A 26467-nucleotide genomic window follows, 5' to 3' on the forward strand; every position below is an offset into this window, starting at 1 on the left:
AAATGGGTATCTATACAGTGTTAATTATAAGCACTATGATGTTAACAATGTAAACCTTTAAAGATAAGGCAGAAAAAAAGTTTATAACAATATAATTTTATTTCCCATTTCTAAAAAAGGGGGAAGACAAAATATAGATTTGAGTAGAGCCAAAACAGAGGGACAACTTGGTGCAATGGTTAAGGCACCATGCTAGAAACTCGGAGACCAACAGTCTTATTCCTGCCATAGGCAGAAACCCAGTTGGTTGACCTTGGGTCGGTCATTCTCCCTCAGCCTTAGGAAGCAAGCAGTGGCAAACAGTGGTGGGTTCCACTTACCTTTGCTACCAGTTTGCAACTGTGACCGCACATGCACAGCGCTTCTGCGCAGACCGTCCGTGATGACATCCGGGCAGGTGGGTGGAGCCTCCCACTGCTGCTACCAGTTCGCAGGAACTGGGGCGAACCGCTAGAAACCCACCACTGGTGGCAAACCATATCCAAAAGTCTTGCTAAGCAAATTTGGTTACAAGTCCAGGCAGTTACCAGGAGTCCACACTGACCCAATGGTATACAAACACACATGCATGCGCACACGTGTGTGCGTGCACGTGCACATGCACATACACAGTAAAAGTAAGTGGGAAACTATTGGGAAGGCAGTGGAACAAAGATTTGACGTACACAGTGTAATCATTTTCATGCCTCTACCTTCTAAGTGGTTTAGTTTCTGTAGAAGGTCTCCATTCGTTGTGGGTTTGTAGAGATTAGAGCTGCGGACATGGAAGCCACCTGTGCCGATCTGCACTTGGAAGTAGTTGCAGTATGAAGCAGCTGCGAAAGATGAAAATGAAGATAGAAAAAAAGGGAATTAATAGAGAGTTAGGAGCCGACTGAACGCAGATTTAGATCTGCTTTAAAAACCCTTTTAATTGGAATGGATGAGCGATCCAAATTCCCTTTTTGACTGTGGCTATAGAAGCTTTGGCTTCTTTATGAAACGCACTGGGTCCTTTTCATCAAGCTATAAGCTTTTCTTTCTCCGTTCCTAAAATAACACAGCAATATTTGGTGGGGTAAATAAAACCAGCAATGCCAGCAATATTGTGTGTGTGTGTGTGTGTGTGTGTGTGTGTGTGTGCGTGTTAAATAAAACATAGGAAGGAAAATGCAGCACTTTTGAGAAGTTGCAACTACCCTCCAGTGGTTGCTTTGTATGTTGTTTTGGGAAAGCTATGAATCTTGAGAAACACAGGGGAGGTTTTCAGAGGGGCTCTGCCCGTTCAGTCAATTCCAGATTGTTCCCCGAAATGCTCGCAAACAGCCACTTCTGAGCCCCCCCCTTGCCCCCGGGAACGGATTTATCTGAGAACTAGAATGGACGTGATCAATGTTCATTTTTAAATAAGTATGTGTATATTTTCTGCCTGTTTTTGCTCATCTTGCAGTATGAAAAGCAGAATAGTTCCCTTGAGAAAGGTAGTTTAATGCTAGAAATATTGACTAAGGGAATAATTTCAAAATAGCATTTTTTTTAAAAAAAAAACCCTAAGTAAATGATTTAGTTATATGACTGCAAATCGTTAAAAGGAAAAAAAAAAAAAGGAAAAAAAAAGCATATGAGGATAAACACCCATACGACCGTACTCATTTTAGGCCAAGGTGAAACAGGAGGGATGTGTTCTAATTTTGTAAATGCAGCTCTCAGATTCACCCTTTTTAAGTATCTGATCCCAGATGCATTATTTGTATAATAGATAATACATATAAACTAATAGGGCTGGATTCAAAGGCAAAAAATGGTTCTTTGGAGCACACCTGGGCAGGCCTGCCGCATCTGTTTGCAACATTTAAGCCAAACTCACTTTTTTGGAGATCACAGTGCAGCAGCTGAGTGCGGCCACTTGAACCTGGGAAGAGGTCCAGAGACTTCCAGGAGATGCAGATTGCTGTCCCACCTGGTACCCAGCACACTGTTTTGCCCTTGAATCTAAATTACCACCCGACCTTATATAGTCCTCAACTTACGAACGGTCGCTAAACAACCGTTCAGAGTTCTGATGGACCTATCTGGGGGGGGGGATACTTATAATGCAGATTTGAAGTTGTCATGGTTGCTTCCCCACAGTTATGTGACTGCACTTCAGGTGCTTGACAATCAGGCTGACGTTTGCAGCCCCCTGTGCAGTCATGTGACTGCATTTTATGAAGATTTTGCAAAACAAATGGCATTTACTTCTAGTTTTCGGCAAAACTGTGCCCATAGTGAACTGTTGGTTCGCTTAACGATTGTGGAGTTCAGTTAAGGACCACAGATTTGCTTAATGGCTGCTGCAAAAGTCGTAAAAAACATATGATCATCCTGAGTTACGCCTATGATGGTGGGCAAACTCCATTACAGTCGTAATTCAAGGACTACTTGTACGCTAGAGACCTTGTGGCAGGTATTTTCACTTTTATTTGCCATTCTAGTTAGTTGCAGGGAAAACTTTTAAGACTTGCCCTATTGTTTTTATTCTGCAAATTATCTACAGCATGGTTGTCCAACCTTTTGGCTTTCCTGGGCCATATTGAGCAAAGAGGAATTGTCTTGGGCTGCATATAAAATACAACGTAGTTTTATAATATACAATCTCATAATAATGTTGAAAGTTTACAATCTTGTGGGGCCACATTACTAGTTGCCTAGGGCAGTATTTCGACATGCCTGATCTATATCACGTTTTGTTCCCAAATAAAGTTTCCAATGCTGTTAATATCCTTAAAATACAGCATCCAATTTTCTCTTATCATAGTATGTGTTGTAAATGGCATGCATATGCAGTTTGATTTTTTCTTCTTAATCCCAAACTGAGGAATTCATCATTATTAACAATTAATTGTGTGGAAGGCATGCAAAGGGCAAGGAGGAACAACTAAAATGAAAAGGTACATGAGACATATTGCAGGTGATATGGCAGCCTGTCATATTCCTCTTTAAGTGATGTGGTAGCATGCATCATATTGCTTGGTCTGTGGCATAATCGATGTTCCAGAATCTCTTTTACTGCAATGGCAGAGGTTACATAGAAGCACATCTAAGATGCAATAAAGCTTATTTGGCCAAGGTACCTAAATTTCAGGTCCTTGCCATTTACAGTTTCATTTCTGCAAATAAATATTGGAGACTAAATGTATTTCCCCAAAGGGTGCTTACACGTTTGATTGTTAAGATTTCTTTTTTGTCTCCGTGTATACCACATGTTGAGATCATAGCTTTAAACAGAAACTGATCCAAGAAAGCTCTTAGACCAAAGTTTGTTTTTTGTAATCTGGAAGAGAATGGGCCAAGAATGCAACACAGCATTAAAATATATATTGATTTTTTTTGCCTCTTGGGATGCTTGTTGGTCCCTGCTAATGATGTGTTAGGAAACTTTGGGGGGAAAAAATCCACAGGGTGTTTTATATATGGGTATATGTGTAAGATATATGTATATAGCATAGGAATAGGGATAGCAATACACTTGTATACCTCTTACATACCCTTACATCAAACGGGTTCTCATTTTACTGACCTCAGAAGGATGGAAGGCTGAGTCAATCTTGAGACCTATCAGAATCAAACTCTAGACTATAGGCAGAATTAGCCTGCAATACTGCATTCTAACCACTGTGCCACTACGGCTCCTAAGATATATCTGTATGTGTGTACATACAGGACCCACACATATAACCCAACATAAAAAAAGCAGATGTCGTCTCATGTCGCTCCTTCCTTTGATTTGGGGACTTTTTGATAATACCTACTAGCTAATATTGTATATCTAAGCAGCATTGGGATTGGCTGTAGATTAGACTGGAAACAAATATTAGGAGAAGAATATAGGTAGTAGTTTGTTTAATGACCATTTTGAGTTATGACGGATTCAGAAAGAGTGATCATGGGGCGGATGCAACATTTCACAATGGCTTCGTCTGTAAAGCCCTTCCAGCCATCATAAAATGTTGTGTCCCTGCCGGTCACATGACTGCATTTTGGGCGCTTGCTAACTGACTCGCATTTGTGACTGGTTGTGGTGTCCCATAGTGATGTGACTGTGATTTGTGTCTTTTTTGCCAGTTTCAGGTGTTTTTCCCAGTTTCTGACAAAAAAAGGCACCCATTTGGAAAAATGGATTTGAACTTATGACTGCATGATTCACTTAACAACCACAGTAAAAGGGTTTTAAGACTGGATCTGGTGATGTGGGTGTCTCAACCTATGACCGTCACAATTTACGGCCAAGGTTCTAATCCCAATTGTGGTTGTAGGTTGAGCACTAGCTCTGGAGCATTATTTGTGTGTGTTGTTGGGCATGCCTAGAGCCATTAAAACATTTTATTCTGAGATGCATTTAACTTTAGATTGTGTAAATTCAAAACTCGATTATGTGCAGATTGTTATTTCTGTTATTGTGTGGAAGATCTCAGGAAAAGATAGATTTGCATAGTTGTAGAGTTTCACTTGAAATGCTTAATTTTTTTCTTCTTCTTTGAAGAAGCTATCCAAGTTTTGCTGCTCCGTTATTGTTCCACATAGTTTGTATGTATTTATGTCAAGGCCAATTGTTTTATTATGCCCTACCATTTTATTATCCTTCTCTTTGTATGCTAAAATACAAAGTGGCACTGACATTTAAGAAACTAGAGTGACTGACTTTATTAACAATCTTAGCCCCGTTACAGACAAGACCCTTCAGGAGCCATAAATACAAGGGCAACAGAAGATCCCAAAAGCAACATAAATAATCTGTATAGGAATAAAAAAAAAATACAGACATTTTTTTAATAAAACCCAACCATGTTGCACAACATGAGGTCTAATTAGGGCTCAAGAATTACAGTTTAATAGGATTTCTCATATATCCTGTACAGTTTGTGAATCATCCGGGAAAGAGAGAAAATGGGTAAAATTCAGTCTTTTCCTCCATCTTGTTGGTCAGAAACGCAAAACAGGTTTTGGTCCAGGATAACCCCCTGCTCTGTTTTTCGCTTTCTGGATGTGAAAGTATTAGCGGTAACATGGAATATTGTACATAGTTCACTGGTTCAAGACTCGACTGTTCCACTTGCTGCCTGCTTTTATTTTTTATTTTGGAGGAGGGTGGGGTTATGCTCTTTTAGCTTTTTTGCTTGGGCTGAAGTCTGGTTTAAAGAAGTACAGCAGATAAAAAGTAGCATTTTCTGACCAGGATATCTTTGTCCCCCTTGTCACAGATTCTTTTAAGTACACCCAATTCAGTGCGCTTAAAACACAAAAGACCCAACATAGGTCTCTAGACAACACACAGACACACACTTCATAGGCTATGACTCATCACTCATCGTTACTCCATTCTTCCTCATTGTGATTCTACCACTACAGGTAAGTCCTTGACTTACAACCATTTGTTTAGTAATCAAAGTTACAACAGCACTGGAAAAAAGTGACTTATGACAGGTTTTCACACAACTGTTGAAGCCTTCCCCTGATCATGTGATCAGAATTTGGGCACTTGGCAACTGGCTAGTATTGATGCCAGTTGCACTGTTCTGGGATCATGTCCTCACCATTTGTAAACTTCCCAGTTGGCTTCCAACAACAAAATCAATGGGAAAGCCAGATTCACTTAATAACCACATGATTCACTTAGTGATTCACTTAACAACCATGGCAAAACTATCATAAAATGGGGTACAACTCATTTGACAGCTGTCTTGCTTAGCAACAGAAATTGTCAGTGTAGCCTCCTCTTGTTTTTCGTATCGTGACTTTTCCCCCTTCGCTCTATCGTGATCATAAGTCAAGGACTATCTGTACTCCTTGGGAGTACAGATTTTTTCTTTCTACAGTAGATGCTTTAAACTGCTTCAGGCTGTTTTGCAAACACACACCTTCTTCACTACACACCTGTATCTCAGCACAGCTTTTATAGCCAGGGTTGCTCTGCTGGCTGAGGAGAGGGTTTAAAGAGACAGGAGCACAGGGAAGGATTAACAGGGCACTAAGAACAATCAGTCATACACCCGTTCTAAGGTGAGCATACAGAGCATGCTGGCCTTTTGCTCCTTGTATGCTTTTTGAGCATGATTTTCTGCAAATTAATATTAAACTATAGCTACATATTAGTAATCAAACAATTCATGCCTATTCTGTAACGCAAATAGAGGATTCTAATGGAAAAAAAAAACCTGACAGGGGCTATTGGGTACAGCTTAAGAAGGTGAATTGGGACCAGGTAAGGTTGGAGTTCATTTTCAGAATGGAAACTGACCGGGTTAGGATGGTCTTGCAGCCAACTGCAAGAGTTGAGATTGTAGAGAGAAAAATGAGGACATAACCTTGTGCAAACCTTGGCTTCTCAGAGGAAAAGCAAAATGTAACTGTAATAACAACAAAATAAAGCATGCTCTTTAAATCTGCTTTTCCCGAGTTCATCAACCATAACATGTTGAAGAGATTGTTTCAGAAGAATCGGCTTTTGGCTTCATTTCTTAGTGTCTCTGATATAATTTCATGTGGGATTGCACCAGGAGAAATGCTACTCTGCAATGCTGTATCACAGGGGTGTGAAACTCGCATCGTCACAGTCATCACATGATGATTTTCCCCCCTTCGCTAAACCAGGCGTGGGCGTGGCCAGCACATGATTTATCTGGCCCGTGGGCCACAAATTCCCCTGCTCTATCATTTCTGAGTCTTATTCTGTTAGACTCAATGTCAGTGTAGCCTCCTCTTGTTTTTCATATATTGTAGATTAATGATTTTATAGGAAAAGGAAGTTCAGTGAAGCTAGTGCAGATATTTTAATTGGAGTCAAACATTGGGTTATCAATAACATGGATAATGTGTATCAAGAATGTGAGCTTGGATTATAACACTCATTATTATCTTTGAAAGACTAGATCCTTAGCTTGCTAGTCTGGCAAAAAATAAACGTGTAGACTAATAGTTATTATCTTGCTTGATCCTTGAAATCAGTTTAGTGGTAGGCTTTCTTGTGCAGCAGAGTTTCATGGTTAGAGCAACTTTAATGAAAGGTCTTTTGTGGAACCTACTACACAGTATCTGGTCTAAATGGCGTCAAAGGCTGCCTATTCCAATTGTCCCCATTTTAGGTGTGTTGAATTGGAACTCCTGGCAATCACAACTTGTGTGGAGAGGAGTTACAGCCATAAAACCTCTGGGTGGTGCCAACCTGGAGGAGGAGATTGATCAAATAGATTCCAAAGTTATATTATTTATGATTTTTGAACCAACTGCTCAGGGGTGAGTTCTACTTACCTTTACTACCAGTTTGCAATGGGAGCATGTGCGGATTACCCATGATGATGTCGTGGCGGGTGGGCGGAGCCTCCCACCGATTTTACTACCAGTTCTATAGAACCAGACTGAACCAGGGGCAACCCACCACTGCAACTGCTGTAGTCATTGTTGGAAAGGGGAAGTACAAAAAACATCTTAACTTGAAAGGTTCTACTGAGGAATACTTTGAAATAAAAGCACTTTTTCTGTTCTTTCTAACCAATAAATGATTATTGGTGATAGTGCTGTTTTCTGGAAGATGTTGGCTTCACTGGTCTGACCAGAGGACTCTTCAGTAGCTTCCACCCTTATTAAATTCTCCACTTGGGATTGTGCTATTTCATTGTTTACATATGATTAAAGAGGAGCCCTCAGGGATGTAATTAACACGTACAAGTTTAATACAAAACATATCCTTCTTAAAACAACTAGACACAAGCAGCCTGAAAAGAAAGAAAGAAAGAAAGAAAAAAAGAAAGAAAGAAAGAAAGAACTAGCCAAGTGAATAAAATGACAAATACTTCTTTAAATTCAGTGTTCAATCTTGTGCACTTGGGAGCAATCCAGCTTTGATTTTGTGTTACACATGGGTAGGACTGCACCGTATTTCTAAGCTGCATTTGAGTCTTTTCTATCATATTTCATTCCATATGGTTTTCATTCGCGTGAGAATCCATAGGATTATTGGAAGTTTAAAAGTGTATTAATAGCAGTGCTAGATTTCTCATCACTCCTTCAATTTTCTCTGTTTTGTAATTTCAGCAAGGAGGAAATATTTTCATCCTGAAATTGTATTTCCAATAGAGCATTACAGGTCTTATCCTGGAGAAGAAACACTGGTGATTGCCTCCACTTTAAACCCAGAAATTGTGTTAAGTATTTGATTATTTTGGAATGGCTTCTACCCTAGGTAAACACGCTAATTGCAGCTGCTGGCCTGTATTTATGATCAGCTAGCTTGTGCTCTCTTGACAATTGCTATGCCAATTGTTCACCTGTGAATAATAAGCAATCCCAAGTCATTCTGTGCTATCAAATGTAATTGATGGGGTGGAAACTCTTCGGATGTTCTGATTAAGTATATAATTAATACACGAGGAAGGAAAAATATGATTATGGTAGATCCTTTATCCCTGTTCTTCTGGTTTTAGGTGTCTTGTCCTAATAATCTTTCATATCTAGTTCCACTCCATGCACACACAATGGGAAACCCTTTTCTTGGGATCTGTAGATATAGAACACGAAAGAAAATAATTTCCCTTGTAGACCACTGAAGATACAATTTTCATGGCTTGCATCTGGTCTCATCACAATGTCATAACTGAAGAAAACACCTTAGATATCCTTGAGTTGTCTGTTATTTTCCTTAGATAATCTTTACTTTCTTGGGATTTGCGTTGTTGACAGACTGTTTGAAATTATGTTTATATTCCCTTGATCCATGACAATTACTTTCTCATCTAACTTTGACAGTGAGGGATTTGCTTTGTCCATATTCGGTGGTTGAAAAGATGAAACCTAACCCCTTATTTTGGTTTTCTACTGAATGCATTGTCCTCTGTGCTCCCTGTTTGTATACAATGCTTATAATCTCATCTTTTCTTTCAAATAAGATAGCAAAACATACTTTGCCCTTGCCTGACTGTGTTCTTCTGCTTGCAGAACTGATTTGATTCTTCAGTATTAAGTTGACAGTGATAGTTAACACAGCATAGCTGGTAATACCAGGGTGGAGAAGGCTGACAATATTGGCATGCATATAAATTGGCAAGGGATGCATTAGCTGTTTTGTGTGTTGCTTCCGGGACAGCAAATAATTGTGTTCATCCTTCAATCATTTTAGTAAATGGAAGCCTATGCTAGCTAGAGATTGGTTTAATTTTCAGAAGCTTATATTATAGCCATCATAACTTTCTCCAGACCCAATGATCAGATTCATACATAAAATCATGAGTTGAGCTGTCAGGTTGCTGTGAATCATAGCATTTTACCAAAGAATATGTAAAATTAATTTTTTTTTACCTTTTTATTATATAACAGCTGGCTTGATCAAGAAAAGTTGATGACCTGAAATCTCCCTATTCCTTACCTATTGTACTTTGCATCAAAGGACAATTCATTGTAGTTACTGATGCTAATAGTTAGAGAACAAGGATTTGTTTCTCTTCTCAGTCATCATTTAGTTCTTTCACTCACATACACACAAATCAGGCTTTGGAATAATTTTAATTGACAGTAGTATACATGCATATTTAAAATTCAGAGGAAAGTTTGATTACTTGGTAATTTTTCTAACAGGATCTGGAAATGATTGAAAAGAAGTTAACATAGTAGTTTGTATATAAAGATTCCAGAACTGGATTGAAACACGCTCCACAAACTTCATTATATATCATTTCGGATTATTCCTTCTTATTAGAAGAAAAAATAGAGAGAAAAAGGTTAGAGCATTTTGGAAATCAAAATACAGGTTTAAATAAATATGTAAAGAAGACTTAATAGGATTGTTGTTACAAGACAACTTTTTAATTAAAAGGATGTAATTTAATTGTAGTGCACTTTCCAAGGCATGGCAATACTCGTTAGAGTTGCGTTACCCAGTTGAGGTTTCCCTTGGAGGACATAGCTCTTGAGAACTGTAGTGTTTTTGTAATATCCTTCTGTTTAGAGCTATTTAAAAGAAAACATAAGCAAGTAACTCTATACAACAGCAGATGTTCCCGCATGGAATCCAGGAGAAACAAGATCACTTTACCCCAACCTTTCCCCTTAATTGTACAAAGCAGATTCACTTTCCTTAAGGTCTGATTGCTGTCTCATTCAGACACTAGGAAAATATTGTTCACTGTGTCAGAACTATTTTCTTCCATTAGGAAATCATTATGCAATTTTGCCGAATGAAAGAACAACTGATCAGGAGCTGTAATGTAGCCTTTTGTCAATGTGGCATCTCCAGATGTTGCCGGTATACAAGGAGTTATCGTAGCTATTATGAGCTATTTATTTTAAAGGCTATTGTTGGTAATGTTTTAAATTAAGATCCAAGTAATGTTAAAATGATATGCACCGTTAGTACAATTTCAGTTGCTTTCAGATGGAGGTGATTCTTAATGGTCCCTTAATGCTGTCTGAAATTAAAAGTCTTTCATAAATCTTTAAAATTACCATTGAAGTTGCATTTTTAAATGAGCTTTTTAATGTTTGTATTTATTGTTTTTAAAGATTGATGGTTTTATTTAAGATGGTTGGAGGGGTTTTTTTGGATTTTTTGGGTGAATTGCTGTTCCAGGAGACAAAGCAGCAAAGAAATGTTTTACTAAATAATAACAATTGAGAAACTCTTTACATATTTTCTATGAGAAGAGTTGATAAGAATTTTGTGCTCTTAATTAATAACATAACTTTAAAAACATGTTATAATTGGAATTTGGAAAGTTCTGGTGTGGAACTTGGAGCACTGGGATCTTGGATCATTTTGAATGTTAATTGGATTACTATTGCTGCCTATAGATCACCTGTCATCTTTATTTAACCATTTTTATATTATCATTCTGATCCCATAAATGTTGTAATGCAACCAAAATTCCCTTTTGGAAAACTGATTTTACAGTATTTCTGGTACTTTTTAATGACAGGCTTGTAATTTCTGGAGACCTATCTGTTCATGATGTCAATCTGGTTCTGAACAAGTGTTAAGAGTTGTGGAATATAAATCTGTTAGCTGATGACAGAAAATACCACCAGAGTGCTCATTAAATGGCTTTTTACACTAAGTTTTTCTACTTTGGTGGACTTCTCTCCAGAGTTCTTCCAAAAACCATGAGTCTGAAAAGCAAGTCACTGCTTATTATAAAAGTATTTTTTTTTGGCTAATGTGACCTAGAGTTGCTGTAATTTTAGAAACATCTGCTTGTTTATGGAGACACCTGCTCAGTGCTGAAACTTCAAACACAACTTAATCTTTAGATTCTGTGACCTTTTTTTCCAGAGTTCCAGTCAAGATTGTCATTTATTGTTAAGTTGGTTCAGACAGGTTATAAATCATTATTTTCTCCACCAGCTAGGATCCTTAACATTCATTAAGTTTGACTTGATATTTTTTTTCTGGACTGGCCACAGCGGAGTGCCTAGTGTGTGATCCAGTTGTGCCTTTCTGTGATTTTTAAAAAATCTTATTTACCCCCACCCTTCTCTATTCCTCCCATGTTTTCTATGTAAGTTGTGCTAAATATCATAGAAAGGAAGGACAGGCATGATCAATGTCAGTTGCATTTAATGGTCCCGAGATGTGAGGGTTTTAGACCTTTACCTGCTGGTTTATCTAGTGATGGCACCGAGCAAAATTGTCCATTTAACCTTCTGACTTCTGTTACTAGAGAAAAATAATGGGCACTCTGTCCCAGCCCCATCTGGACACCAATGCTGCTTTTTCTCTGTGTGACTATTAAAGGAACTGGAGAGGACGAAGTCTCTGACATCTTCATCTACTTCAAATGCACGAAATACTGAGTGAATACGCAGGGGTATGGAATGCTTATGAGTATCTTAGAGGTAGGAGGCATAATATGGATTTCATATGTAGTGAAGTTTTCGGCTGATAGAGTGAATCCACAAATTTTTGATTTGTTTCAGATTTGTATTTACACTGAATGTTATTGTTACTGCAGTGAGAATATGTGCTTTTGCAATGCCTGCTGTAGTGCATTCTGTATATGAATATACGTGCCTGTCTCTAGCTCTCTGTGATCTCTTTCACACTTTTCTTTAGCACTTGCTGAAAAGACTTATTAGGTATTTCAAAAATTTCAATAAATAAATAAATAAAATGCAATTTTTTGGGGAGGGGGGCGCTGAAAGGTAATAATAGAATCATAGGTTCCTTTTCATGACCAACTTTCTGCCCAAGGCAGGAATCCATATTCCATAGTAGACAAATGTCTGGCAAGTCTTTCCTAAAAATGTCTAGTGATGAAGCACCCACGACTTCAGGAAGCAGCTTTTCCACTGTCTAACAGCTTGCACAGCCAGGAAATTACTTTTTATTTTGAGTTTGGATCTCTCTCTATATATAGGTTCTAACCATTTGTATTTGTCTGACCCTTGGATGCTGTGAAGAATAAATCCATACCTTCTGCTGGGATATCCCTTTATGTATTCGAAAACTGATACCATGTTCTCTCCATGGTATCTCTTAGTCTTCTCTTCTTTAGACTAGACATACTAAGTTTTCTGTAATAGCTTTTTGCAGGGTTAACCCCCAGCTTCTTACTATCAATGTTGTTCTTCCGGTGCATTCTTTCCCAGTCTGCAGCATTCTTTATGCATTGTGTTAACCAGAATTGGAAACAGTATTCCAGATGCAACATGACCAGGTACTATCACCTCTTGTGACCTTAACACTGTACTACCTTGTACAGTGTACAACATTGGTACAACCCAAAACTACATTGGCTCTTTGTCAACTTGGACACATTGTTGGCTTGTGCTTAATCTGTGGTCTACTAACCTAGATCTACCACCTAAATTCTTTTTGCAAGTATTACTGTTAAACCAGGTGCCATCTACATTGTATCTGTCCACGTGTTTTTTTCCCCCTCTCTTAGCTCTTAGCTTATATATTTCTCACTATTGATCAACATTTTGTTGGATAGAGCCCAGTATTCAAGCCTATCAAGATGTTTATATATTTTGAACAGTTGGAATTTTTATAATCCTGAAGTGCAAGGAAGAGATTGAATGTATATACCTTACAATTGACATAACTTGAACATTGTACCATTGACCAGAGAATTGTTGTCATGCTACTGTTGATGAATTATCCTCTAATAGGATATTAACAGTTTAATTTAAATATTACAAGCTGGGCAAGACTAAGAACGATTTTAGACTGTAGAAGAATAAGCTTAGGTATCCCTACTCATGGCAAGGAGCAAGGCAATGCTAAACATTTGATATTTAGAAATTTAATTCTTTCTTTCTTTCTCTGAGCGTTTTTGCTATGCCTGCAAAATGTATTTTGAGAACAGTAATGGAAGCATGCCTCATTTTTGCAAAATGGCCCAGGGGAATATTTCTGCATTTTGGGGAAACAAAATTATAGAATATTTCTGTGTACTCCCTTTTGGTAGCAGTGGATGATTATGATTTTCCCCAGAGTGTTCCAGAGCAACATGTGTGGAATATATAAAGAAAATTAAATTGTGATTGAAAGCTCTTTAAAAAAAAAAACCCTTTGCAATCCTTTGCCACAAAGAAGAGGGAGTCAAGCTATTCTCCAAAGCACCTGAGGGTAGAACAAGAAGCAATGGGTGGAAACTAATCAAGGTGAGAAGCAACTTAGAACTAAGGAGAAATTTCCTGACAGTTAGAACAATTAATCAGTGGAACAACTTGCCTCCAGAAGTTGTGAATGCTCCAACACTGGAAGTTTTTAAGAAGATGTTGGATAACCATTTGTCTGAAGTGGTGTAGGGTTTCCTGCCTGGGCAGGGGGTTGGACTAGAAGACCTCCAAGGTCCCTTCCAACTCTGTTATTCTATTCTATACTATAATGGGTGGGGGATCTCTTCGGTTACTTAATATTTCCTTCAATTAGAAATAGTCCCAGGTTCAGATTCTAGTATGGCCCAGTTATCTGAAATCTCAGAGTACCAATTGGTCAAGTGATAAGAGAATCTGAGTTGATGTAGTGATAATCCTAATTTAATATTCAAAATATGGGACCAAGCAGGCTTCTAGCACAAAATGGTCATTGCTTGCTCAAACAGCTCCTCACATTCCTCTGGAAATTCATAAGGATGAAACTGCCCTATTTTGATTTAAAAAGAACATTAGTAAGTTCACAATTTTAAAGATCTGCATGTAAGAAAATGTATAAAGGATAAAAAGGGATATATATGGAACTTTTTCCAGTCACAACATGTGTTTAGAACATGTAAAATGTTCAATGCACAATTGTGTTTCCAATTTATTGATACTTCTAATATATTTATTAAAAAAAAAAACTTAAAAGAGCCAACCCCCTACTGATTAACAGCAAATTTCTAATTTAAACTGAGTTTGAAACTAAATGTGTTTTAAATGATTAAAAAAGCTACTTGCTTGAAGTAGACTGCTCTGAGAGAGTACTTGTTACCAACCAAGATATGACTTTCATCCCGTCCTTTTTGATCTCTAGTTAATTGTGAAGAAATGGCTTGTGCTTGAATCATATCTTTTCAATTATAACTCCCATTTAGAAAGAAATGAAAGACTTGGGTGGTGTTTAAGATAATATTTTTTCTATAATTTCTATCTCCCAGTAGTATTTCGGAGGAGTTTCAGTACAAATAATATAAAATCACTATCAACGGTAATACAAGACATCAGTGAAAATGTTTATCATTCTCCTTTCCATTATCCAAGCTTTCTGATCTTTTAGTTGGTTTATGCTGCTGTTGAATGCTTTAACAAAAGGGGAGTTGGAAAAATCAGACCTAATAACCTTTTATTTCTTTTCTTGCATTCGGTCGGGCTGTAGCTTTCGAAGTAATTTTGCGAATTAAATGTCCTATAAAAATTAAATGACTATAAAAATGTATTTTTTAAAAAAATCCTCTGCCCTTTTCCTTTACAGGAAATTCATGTTTTATGAGCCAGTCATTTAAAGATTTTACAGATAATTCTTTCTTTTAATTTTTTTTTTTTTTTACTAAAATTGAAAACGTGAATGTTTTACAAGCATTCTTGCTTGTAATATTCCTTAGGCAGCCGAGGTCCTCTCTTTCAACTTTAAATCAAAACGTGCAAAAAAGAGTCAAGCATTGAAGCAGCAGTGGCTTTTGGAGAAGATTAACTGAACATAAGAATGGTGGTGGATGACCAGGCGAGATGATGTTACATTGGACTGATGTGGAATGTCCCTAAATCACTTCTGAGGGTGTGTAATAAATCTTGAGTGTCTTCCTAATTGTGCAGTGCTGCTCTCCAAAGTACTCATTATTGGCCATGGTGCGAAATTGCCATTGGTTGGATGGACCTTTTGTGTGGCTCAGTGTGATAGTTAGAGCCTCCATTTATTAAGTGGCATAACAAGGACCTTTCATTGACAGGAAGTAATGATATCAATGCACTTAAACAGCATTTTCGCTTGCACTTATTTGTTTGCCGTGAAGACCGGGAAACAAAAGAACAACTGTTCTTTGTTCCAAGAAGGCGGTGTTACACCCTGGAGAATAATGTGGTCTGTCTGGTGCAGATCTGGAGTCTGTTTATCACAGAGCTGGGCAGTGTTTGAGAAATAGAGGCGGCAGTTCAGCCTCTCAACCTCTAGAGGGAGCCGGGATGCCGTCTCATGATGTGACATTATCGGTAGGAATTGGTGTTGGGTGTTTGGGGACCTATTTATCATATGAACTCGGGTAACGATGAAAATAAAACCAGGAAGCATCTGGAGAAAAATAATTCTCCTTTCCATTATTTACATCTGAAATTGCTGATTTTTGTTCGCAGGTTTTGAGCTGTTTGGGAGCAACTTATTTTAAAGGCAAAGAGGAGAATAAATGGTTTCCGTCTTGGTTCAGAATACAGAAGGGATCACCTGGTGTCCTACTTTCCATTTTCATTCTGCTACTGTTATATACCTAAAAGGATTGAATCTGGAATAAGCAAGGGCCTACTCCCTTTGGGACTGACCATCCTAATGATCCACAGTATTGTTTCCAGTGGGTCTGCAAAGTTCTTGTCTTTTGATATATAAATATACATAAAGTAGGTTATGGATATTAACTCCAATATCCTTCTATTTTTATCCTGTTGTTCGTGTCTCTCTCTCTTTTTCTCTGGCCTGCCTTTTGTTTTATTTTTACCATTTAATCGTTTTTTTCTTGTTTGCTGATATCTAGCCAGGGAAGTCTGGAAGATATGGTTAAACACAACTGTGCAATTGATTGTTAAATGCCCACCACGGGCACCCCTGTTGCTAGTTCTGTTGAGTGACACACCTGCTTGTTGTGATCTGGAAATTGGGTTTGCCTGAAAGTGTGCGAGTACAGATGAAACCAGAAATTATACACAATATTTTTTTCCAATAATACTAACATGTGCGCATGTAGGGGTGCCCTGTAAAATGATGAAAGCTGTAAGTTGGCAACCAATAAAAGCCCTATCTGTTATCTGTGGTATTTCTATTCCTGAGAAAACTTTCATTTTCTCTCTTGAAACTAGAGAAGAAGAACTGGTTATGAAAATGAATGTTAATTTTAATTTCTCTAGCTACTTCTGGAGAATTGAAATGTGTATCAGAAATCCTGTTGTTGTTTTTTTTAAAGACCAGAGAGATTGTGTAGCTCGGTTTCATTCTGGAAATGCAGCAAAACTTTGTTGATTATAAATATGCAGATTTAGTGTCCATAAGCATACAAGATGAAATTAGGTGGGGAATAACTTGTGGAATGCTTGAGGGTGTCATGCCTATTTTCTGACATACAGTGATTCTGCCACTATATCTGACTCCTGACATTTAATGTTTTTGGTATTTTGGTTTCCGGCTTCTGAGCTCTGAATGTCAATTAGAGAGGTTGGAACGTTCAGCATATAAAGTAATATTTTGTACTTTTCCCCCGGGTTCTTTTTTTGAACATATCACCGTCTCTTGCCTTTATCTTGATTGTACTTAGGCATACTTTAAAGGCTTTTTCTGAACAGTGTCATAATAAGGCTTCTGTATAGCAGAAAATGCTATGCATTTATGCAGTTATTGAGGACTTCACAACTTATTCCATGACGTTGTGTCTCAAACAGATGAAAAACCTGTTCATGTGTTTTTGAGTTATGCCTCTCAATATTCCTCATTGTTGGTCAAGTTGGCTGTGGCTACTGGGAACAATAGTATAGCAATAATCTTAAGTAACAAGACTCTCGACCTTAAAATGAAGAGTTAATATAGGTTCCTGAGCATCAGTGGTGAAATCCAATTTTTTTTTACTACCGGTTTTGGGGACGTGGCTTGGTGGGCATGGTGTGGCTTGGTGGGCATGGCTTGGGGAAGGATACTGCAAAATCCCCATTCCCTCCCCGCTCCTGGGGGAAGGATATTGCAAAATCTCCATTTCCACCCTACTCTGGGGCCAACCAGAGGTGGTATTTGCCGGTTCTCCGAACTGTTCAAAATTTCCACTACCAGTTCTGCAGAACCTGTCAGAACCTGCTGGATTTCACCTCTGCTTAGCATATTAAAAAAGTTTTTTTATTATTATAAAAAAAAAGTAAGGTTGTTGTAACCAGTAAATAGGCTAATTAAATACTTTCCTTTCATCTTATACAAAGCATATTCATCCCTACCTATGTTACCAGTGCCAAACATAGATACAATAAAGCATAAATGAAAGTTAGTTGCTGAGATGTTTGAGAAAAGCTGCTGGAGTGACCAGAAGAGATAAAATCAGAAATGAGATCATTCGAGAAAGAATTTGCAAGAACCAATCTTAAACTACATATAAAAAGAGCAGATAAAATTGTTGCTCACCTGGATAGAATGTCTTGGTATTCCATACTGTACAAGGCATATTCAAAAAGAGGAGAATGTCAAAGAACATGAGGCAGATCCAGAAAATGGAGAGATAACATCAAACACACTCCACAACATCAAACAACAATGGTTGAGGCTGCCAGAAGAGCAAGAACAAGAACTTTGTATCTCCCCTGACACCTGAAGTGGTAAAAGAGGAGGTAAGAAGAAGAAATACTTTCTTACTCTACTGGCGGCATAGTGCAAAGAGAGGGTTGTGGGGTTTTTTGGGGAAGTTTTTAGATAGGATATTAAAGGGCTCTGGGAGGGGGGTGGGTTGTGTAGGTTTGGGGGAGAACCCATGGGGGAGGAGGCCTGGTCCGGCTGAAGAGCGGGGTACAGGAGGTGCGGGACTCAGGGTCAAGGAGGGGGTTAGAGCCTATGCTGTTGATGGATATTATATCAGTACTGTGGGTGGGAGGGGCAGATATGGTGGAAGCAGGGGGCCATATCATGTTATGGAAGTGCGCGCTCACTGTCTTTGAGCGGTGGCGCGCTCCGGCCTCCAATGCTCCTCTCGTTCCCCAGGTTGCACAGATCCTCAGGCCCTGGGCCTTCGGCTGATGCTATGCAATGCCAGGTCCATGGTAAATAAAGCCCCCCTCATTTGTGATCTAGTTCAGGAGGGGGGAGCGGATCTGGCAGGAATTACGGAGACCTGGTTGGGCCAAGAGGGGGGGTCCCCCTCGTTGAAATGTGCCCTCCTGGTTTCTGCGCATTTCATCAACCAAGGTCACAGGGTAGGGGCGGAGGGATAGCGGTTGTTATAAAAGAAGGTCTTGGTCCGAGGTGAAGTGGGGTCATGGGGTACAGGTGGGCTTGCTGATCACGTACCTGGCTCCCTACCACGTGGCAGCAGCCCTGCCCGAATTGCTCAACGTTATAGCTGGGGTGGCAGTTGATACCCCGAGGCTTATGGTCATGGGGGATTTTAACCTGCCATTCATCGGTGAAGTGTCTGAGGCAGCGCGGGAGTTCATGGCTTCCATGATGGCTATGGACCTGACCCAGTTAGTGCATGGCCCTACTCACACGGGGGGAAACACTCTGGACTTGATTTTTGTCTCTGGTCAGTGGTTGAATGATCTCGATATTGGGGATATAGTGACTGAACCCTTGTCATGGTCGGATCATTCCGTCCTTCGCCTTGACCTTTGAACTGCTACACCCCGTCACAGGGAGGCGGAACCAATGAGGTGGTTCTGCCCCCAGGCGCCTGATGGACCCGGATCGGTTCCAGATGGAGCTTGGGCCGTTTCCTGAGGCTCTGGCTCACGGCTCGACCGAAGACCTGGTGGCCGCCTGGGATAGGGCGGCTGCTGGAGCTTTGGATCGGGTCGTGCCTTTGCGGCCTCTGACTCCGTGCCAATCTTGCTTGGCTCCTTGGTTCACCAAGGAGCTGAGGGAGATGAAGCGCCGGAAAAGATGCCTGGAGAGTGGTTGGAGGGCCAGCCGGTCTGAATCTGACTGAACACTGGTAAGGTCTCATATTAAGACTTACCTTGTGGCGATAAAAGTGGCAAAATGTAACTATTTTTCCGCTCATTGCATCATCAGATAACCGCCCGGCCGCCCTGTTTAGGGTGACCCCCTCCCTGCTCCTTCAGGAAGCGTGGGAGGACCCCTTGGAAGGTAGAGCCGAGGACTTTGTACAGTATCTGTATGATAAAATTGCTCAGATTCGGGAACATCTGGACTCTGACGGGGTAGATTCAGTGGGGAGGATGGAGGCAGGTCTTGAGAATATTATCTGGGAAGAGTTTGATTCTGTGACTCCCGAAGATGTGGACAGACAGGATACTGAGTAGACTGAATGCTGCCACCTGTTTATTGGACCCGTGTCCCTCCTGGTTGGTGCTAGCCTTTCGGGAGGTTACACGAGGCTGGCTCCAGGGGATTATAAACGCTTCTCTGAGTGAGGGTGTCTTTCCCGCCACCTTGAAAGAGGCGGTGGTGAGACCTCTCCTCAAGAAGCCTTCCCTGGACCCGGCAGTATTGGCAAATTACCGTCCAGTCTCCAACCTTCACTTTGTTGCGAAGGTTGTTGAGAGTGTGGTAGCACGACAGCTTCCTCAGTACCTGGATGAATCGGCTTATCTGGATCCATTCCAGTTGGGCTTCAGGCCTGGGTACAGCACGGAAATGGCATTGGTCACATTGGTTGATGATCTCTGGAGGGCTCGGGACAGGCGTTGCTCCTCTGTCCTACTCCTATTAGACCTCTCAGCGGGTTTTGATACCATCGACCATGGTATCATGCTGCATCGGCTGGAAGAGTTAGGGGTGGGAGGCACCGTGTTGTGGTGATTCTCCTCCTTCCTCTCCGACTGGTCGCAGTCAGTGTTGGCAGGGGGGCAGAGGTCAACCCCGAGGCCCCTTGTATGTGGGGTGCCACAAGGGTCGGTCCTCTTGCCCCTTCTGTTCAACATCTATGTGAAGCTGCTGGGTGAGATCATCCGTGGTTTCGGGGTGAAATACCACCAGTACGCTGATGACACTCAGCTGTATATCTCCACCCTGGACCACCCCAATGATGCCCTTGAAGTGATGTCCCTCTGCCTGGAGGCCATACGGATCTGGATGGGGAGAAACAGACTCAGGCTCAACCCATCCAAGACCGAGTGGCTGTGGTTTCCGACATCCTGATATAGTCAGTTGGTGCCATCACTAACTATTGGGGGCGAGTCGTTGGCCCCCACGGAGAGGGCTCACAACCTGGGGTCTTCCTGGACTCACAGCTGTCTTTAGAAGAGCACTTGACGGCTGTGGCCGGGAGGGCATTTTATCAGGCTCACCTGATTCGCCAGTTGCGTCCCTCTCTTGATCAGGACTCGTTAAATATGGTCACTCATGCCCTCGTCACTTCCCGCCTGGACTACTGCAATGCTCTCTACATGGGACTCCCCTTGAGGAGCACCCGGAGGTCCAGCTGGTCCAGAATGCGGCCGTGCGGGTGGTTATGTGACCCCCCTCCTGCGCGAGCTGCACTGGCTCCCGGTGGTATTCCGGGTGCGCTTCAAGGTTTTGGTTACCACCTTTAGAGCGCTCCATGGCTTAGGATCGGGGTATCTACGACACCGCCTTCTGCCACCAGTAGCCTCTCACCAACCACTATGCTCCCATAGAGAGGAGCTCCTCAGGGTGCCGTTGGCCAAACAATGTCGACTGGCGGCCCCCAGGGGGAGAGCCTTCTCTGTGGGGGCACCGCCATCTGGAAGGAGCTCCCCCCAGAGATATGGAGGATCCCGGACCTGCACGCTTTCCGCCGTGCCATCAAAACATTTCTTTTCCAGCAGGCTGGCCTGGCCTAACCTCTCTTTTAAACTGTTTTTTAAAACTTTTAAAATTTTAAAATTTTAAATTTGTCTTATGAATTTGGGGTGTTTTATATTTCGTTTTCCGGGCCAATTATTTAATTGTATTTTAATGGTTTTTTAATTTGTATTATATGTATTTTATTTGGCTGTTCACCGCCTTGAGTCCTTCGGGAGTAGGGCGGTATACAAATTCAAATAATAATAATAATAATAATAATAATAATAATAATAATAATAATAATGATTTATTCTAGTAAGGTTGTTGAATTCGGTTGCCAAACTCACAGCCGATGACTTTTACTTGCTTGTGGTTTCATGTGAAGCTGTCTCAAGAGAGGATCCTACTGAAGGGCTCTTTAGCCTGATTTAACTTAGATGCTTTCTCTCATCGTCTGTTATTGGATCAGTCTGTTATTCCATCAGAAAGATGGTAAAAAAGAGACACTTTTTTTAGTGTCTAGCCAGAGGGGCAAAAACTCCCTACAGTATATGACTTATAAAACAGATGTTCTAAATAGTCATTGCCCAGAACAGCCCATCAAAAGGGGTGAGGCTGTTGCCTCTCAAGTAACCAATCTGACTGCCATTACACCTGCCTTGTCTCACCCTTATGTGCTCTTGGATTGGGGAGTTCCTCCTCATCTCCGCTGGCCAGCTGCAGCTGCAGCTCTCTCTGCCCAAACCTTCTGGGCTGTCCTGCTGCAATTGTGTCTCTCCAGTCCCAGGCTCAGCTGGCTGCTTAACCAGTTGCTCCCTCTGCAACCATTTCGCTGTGCTCACCTTTCTGGCTTAGAGCCTCCATCCACCTCCAGATATTCTTCCACATCCCTCTGTGATGTGCCTGGAATTGGCTCTTCCTCATTCAAATTGTTGCCTGGAGAGATGTCTGGGGAAGCCATCACAAAATGGCAGACTGAGGACAGCCCCATGAAAAGCGTGGCTAAGAACTGTGTAGAATAAAGAACTGGCAAGCAGATTGGCTCTTCAATAATTCCTCTCTGGAAAAGGAGAGGGCTTGAGATCACCCATAAGTACTTCAGATAGTTGCTCCTCATGAAGAGACCACGAAACAGCAGTCTCCATTGAGTTTTGTGTCCCTGGAAAATGAAGGAATACCCATCTCTTGGCCAAAACCATGGTAGGTACCCTTGAAAGGGCATTGATTCACTTGTTTCATCTTAGAATAATTTTGTGAGAAGAGGCAAAAAAAAAAAAAAATCTAGGAGATCATTTGAAGGCATTAAAGATCAAATTTGTTAAAACTAAACAGAAGAAATATAAAGTTGGTTTATTTGATCAAGGTTAAAATGGCGAAATTACTATCTCTGGTAATGGACTGAATAATGAGATTTTAAGGATTTTTATATAGATAAGGGATGGGATATAGGAAGAGGGGGATATGGGAAGAACATTTGCATTTTAAGGGAAGGTGTTGAGGTACTAAAATTGATTACACTTCTTGTGATAAAGGAGGAAGTAACTTCTTATATATTTCCTTTTGTATTCTTTGCTATAATCTTATTTTTTTTCTTTCTTGGCCATTTCTGTTTTTTTCCTTTCTGCACTTTATATTTCTTCTCTTTTTTCTTTTCTTCTCTTAGTTTGTATTAATTTGTATTTTTTTTGTAATGGTTTAATAAAATTACTATATAAAAACTAATTAGTTTCCTAATTATGCCAATGGAGAAGAATGCAGAACAAAAACAACTGTTGGGAATCTGCAAAAATAGTTACTTTTTTCCCTTGTCAGATACACCATCTCTACTATCAAATAGTTTCTTTCATCGTGTGAAATAGAGAGGTATTACCTTGCATCCTACTTTCCATCTCTATTTTTCTGATGTTATGTATATAAAAGTGTTAAAGCTCGTATTCTGTGAGCTTTAAATCTCTCATGTTCTGTGAATCTCTCCACGATGAAGAAATTTTGTTTCCTGTGGCAGAGAGAGAGAAGAGAAGAGAAGAGAAGAGAAGAGAAGAGAAGAGAAGAGAAGAGAAGATAGATACAGTAAATAGATAAATTCTTGCCTTTTGTTTGTGTCACTCTTTCTCCATTTTTTCCCTGGCTTTTATCCTATGTTGCCAGTTAATTATTTTGTTGTTTGCTAATGTTTAATAAACAACTATCAAGCTGTATTATTGCTTGTTGAACTGACTGGCATGTGTTTACTCTCTAATCATGATCATGTGTATTCTGTAATATCTCACACACACAATATATGCAGAGAAGAGAGAGAGAGAGAGCTATCTGGAACACATCAGTAATCATAATCAAAGAAAGAAGAAAGAAAAAAGCTTGAAAAATTAAATAACATAAGAACTATTAAAAATATTGACCCTATGGTGGTAAAAATTTCATACTTTCCCATTTATTGGGCAAGCCCAATGCATACACTAGGAAACTGTATTTTATGCATAACCCATTACTGTGAATTAAGTGGTAGATTTTTGGTTTCAGTGTTATTATAATAATTATTTTAGATAGACAGCATAGCAGAAAAGTCCAGAATTCCTAAGGTCTTGATAAATTTAAAATACTGACATAACTAAGCATCTTTATACCACACAGCACTCAATTCAAGCACTATAAATAATGTGGCAATAATCAGACACCTTCCAAACCATATGTTTTAATTTCTAAACTGCATCTCTAAAAGTAAGGTGATTGTAACCAAGTCTTATGTCTGAGGTGTTCAATATAAAAAAAAAGTATTGTATTAGTGTCCAATATATAAAAATATTGTATTGATCTAATTTTAAGATCAAGGAAACAAATATCATGTTCTTTTAAAATAAGTCTTTACTGGATTATTAGCGTTCAGGTATTCAAGCATGTTACGGCAAGCCGGCGGCCATGTGGCAAGGACTCACAGTTGATTGGTCCGCTGGCATGGCAACTAACTGGCGGGCTATTGGAACATGCTTATTGGCCGAGACGCTGACAGCTCTGCTATAAAAGAGCTGTCAGCGCTGAGGAAATTGCTCACTCAGTAGTGTTAGAAGTAAGGAGTGAGTCATGGTTAGACTTTACTGTTATTGAATAAAGAGTTGTTAATTGTTAACCTGCCATGCCTCCGTCCTTATTGTTAAGCTTTACAATAAAGCACATTGGACCAGAAGTCATATTAATACTTAATATCAAATGTCTGATATGTCAAATGGCCAAAGTTTCATATTAACAACAATCTTACCCAAAACGAAGGAAGGCAATACTACTTATCTCAAGATTTTAATACTGTGTACAGATACGTAGTCATCTGTGTACAGATAGTCTTCAACTTGCAACAGTTCATTTAGTGTTCAAAGTTACAATGGCACTGAAAAATGTAATTTATGACCGTTTTTCACAGTTACAACTTTTGCAACATCCCCATGGTCATGTGATCAAAATTAGGATGCTTGGCAACTGATTCATATTTATGTAAGGGGTCATGTGATCCCCTTTTGCGACCTTCTCACAAGCAAAGTCAATGGGCAAGCCAGATTCACTTAACAACTAGGTTACTAACTTATCAACTGCAACACTCTACTTAACAACTATGGCAAGAAAGGTTGTATCATGAGGCAAAACTCACTTAACAAATGTCTCACTTAACAACAGAAATTCTGGGCCCAATTGTCGTCGTAAGTCGAGGGCTACCTATATCAGGATTTCCAAGAGAGTGTTAAACTTTTAATTGGAAAGTGAATGACTAATCCTCAGAAGAAAGGAAACAGCTATCAATTGTTGTTAATGTTAGGATTCCTGGGATGCCAAAAATTTCCTTTTAATTCTCCATCTAAAATCATAACTGATTATTGAATCTGCCCAGAATAATACAAATGTCATGTTAAGATGTACCTTTGAATTGCAGAAATATAGTCTGCATAAAGTGTATTAATGTCATCTGTAGATTTTGTAAAATGAATCTTCTGAATTTTCCAGTGCTTAAGAGTTTATGCAAGGATTCATACTTCCTTAAGCAAGATAAACTGGCTTCTCCAGGCAGAGCAAAAAAAGAAAAAAGCGGTATTTTGGGTTTTATAATGTGTGTAAAAATTTGATCAGACTGAACCAGCTAGACTGCTTACAAGTGAACAATGCATTTGAGAATTTTATATGAAAATTGAGTTATCTTTGAATATGTACAGTCCAGTTAAATCATGTAAGTGACCGGGTTTTAGAAATGCCCCTTGGGTCATGGCGGATTATTTTCTCTGTATGTTTTTGCATATTTTTAGGGATGAACATTGAATAAAATCAGCGTTAACTTTTCAATAATGCTGCTTGCCTTTTCTCTTTCTCTCTTTCTGTCGTCCCCTGCTGGCCTTCTGCAAAGCCTTGGCTTTTCCAATGGGAATTAGGCCAGTATGCTGGGTAAGCCCGTCTTTAAGGGTCGATGTGAAAAATATTGCCTCAATTATATTTATGCTTGTTGGTGTTTTAATCTTACGTTAGTTGCCAGAGTTGCAGTTTGCAAGTTGGGCAGCCACATACATTAATGAAATAAATAAGTGCCCTTTTTGGAAGACAAATGCCCAAATCTATCTCCAACTGATAATGCACAACAGTACAAATATTTCAAAGTTGGTTTTGTTCTTACTACAAATGCTCTGTGTTCATTTATAACTAGTATCTTTGCTTTCTGTTTGGTATTCTGGGTTAGATTTCTTTGTGGATTTTTTTTTTCTTCATTCACATGTAACAGGCTTCCAAAATTTCCCCCACCCATAGAAATAAGGCCAGTATCGCCTTATCGGTGAAATGGGTGGCATTTGAATTTAATAAATACATGTAATTAATAAAATAAATAAATAGCTTCAAGCGCTTCTTTTGCTAGAACGTAAGGCACCCATCCTTCCTGATCTCTTTCATATTGATTAACAGAATGTTGGAAGGAAGGGACCTTGGAGGTCTTCTGGTCCAACGCCCTGCTCATGCAGGAGATCCTATACCATTGTGGACAAATGGTTGGCCAATCACTTCTTAAAAACCTCCAGTGTTGGAGCGCCTACAACTTCTTGAGGCAATTCATCCCACTGATTAATTGTTCTGTCAGGAAATTTCTCCTTATTTCTAGGTTAGTTTTCCCCTTGACTAGTTTCCGTCCATTGCTTCGTGATTCCTTATTACAGCATTCCCTTTTTCTGTAATTTTCTTTTACAATTATTGTTGTGGAGTTTTGTTTTGTTTTTTGGCAATCTTGAATTTTGGTGAGCCTTTCTTGTAAACCCTCCAAATTTAATTCACATTCCTCTACAGCCTATTATTACTACCGGTATTATCCCAGATAGGATTCTTCCATGGGTCTGCCTTCATTCCCCTCTAAATCTGAGT

General features: G+C 39.7%; 1 protein-coding gene and 1 long non-coding RNA gene across 3 annotated transcripts in view; both read left to right on the forward strand.

Annotated features, from left to right (window-relative positions):
- THSD7B (thrombospondin type 1 domain containing 7B) overlaps positions 1-26467 on the forward strand; it is a 550701-nt gene that overhangs the window by 12267 nt on the left and 511967 nt on the right. The window lies entirely within an intron of this gene.
- Positions 11357-16439, forward strand: LOC132710635 (uncharacterized). Of its 2 annotated transcripts, XR_015733657.1 has the most exons (3): positions 11357-11838; positions 15033-15205; positions 15778-16439. It is a non-coding gene; the product is annotated as an uncharacterized LOC132710635 (long non-coding RNA). The 2 variants fall into 2 exon arrangements; XR_009621315.2 differs by lacking the exon at positions 11357-11838 and having other exon boundaries at positions 14913-15205.

The sequence above is a fragment of the Pantherophis guttatus genome, chromosome 1 (genome assembly GCF_059756535.1).
Source record: "Pantherophis guttatus breed Tessera chromosome 1, ASM5975653v1, whole genome shotgun sequence".
NCBI classification, from domain to species: Eukaryota; Metazoa; Chordata; class Lepidosauria; order Squamata; family Colubridae; genus Pantherophis; species Pantherophis guttatus.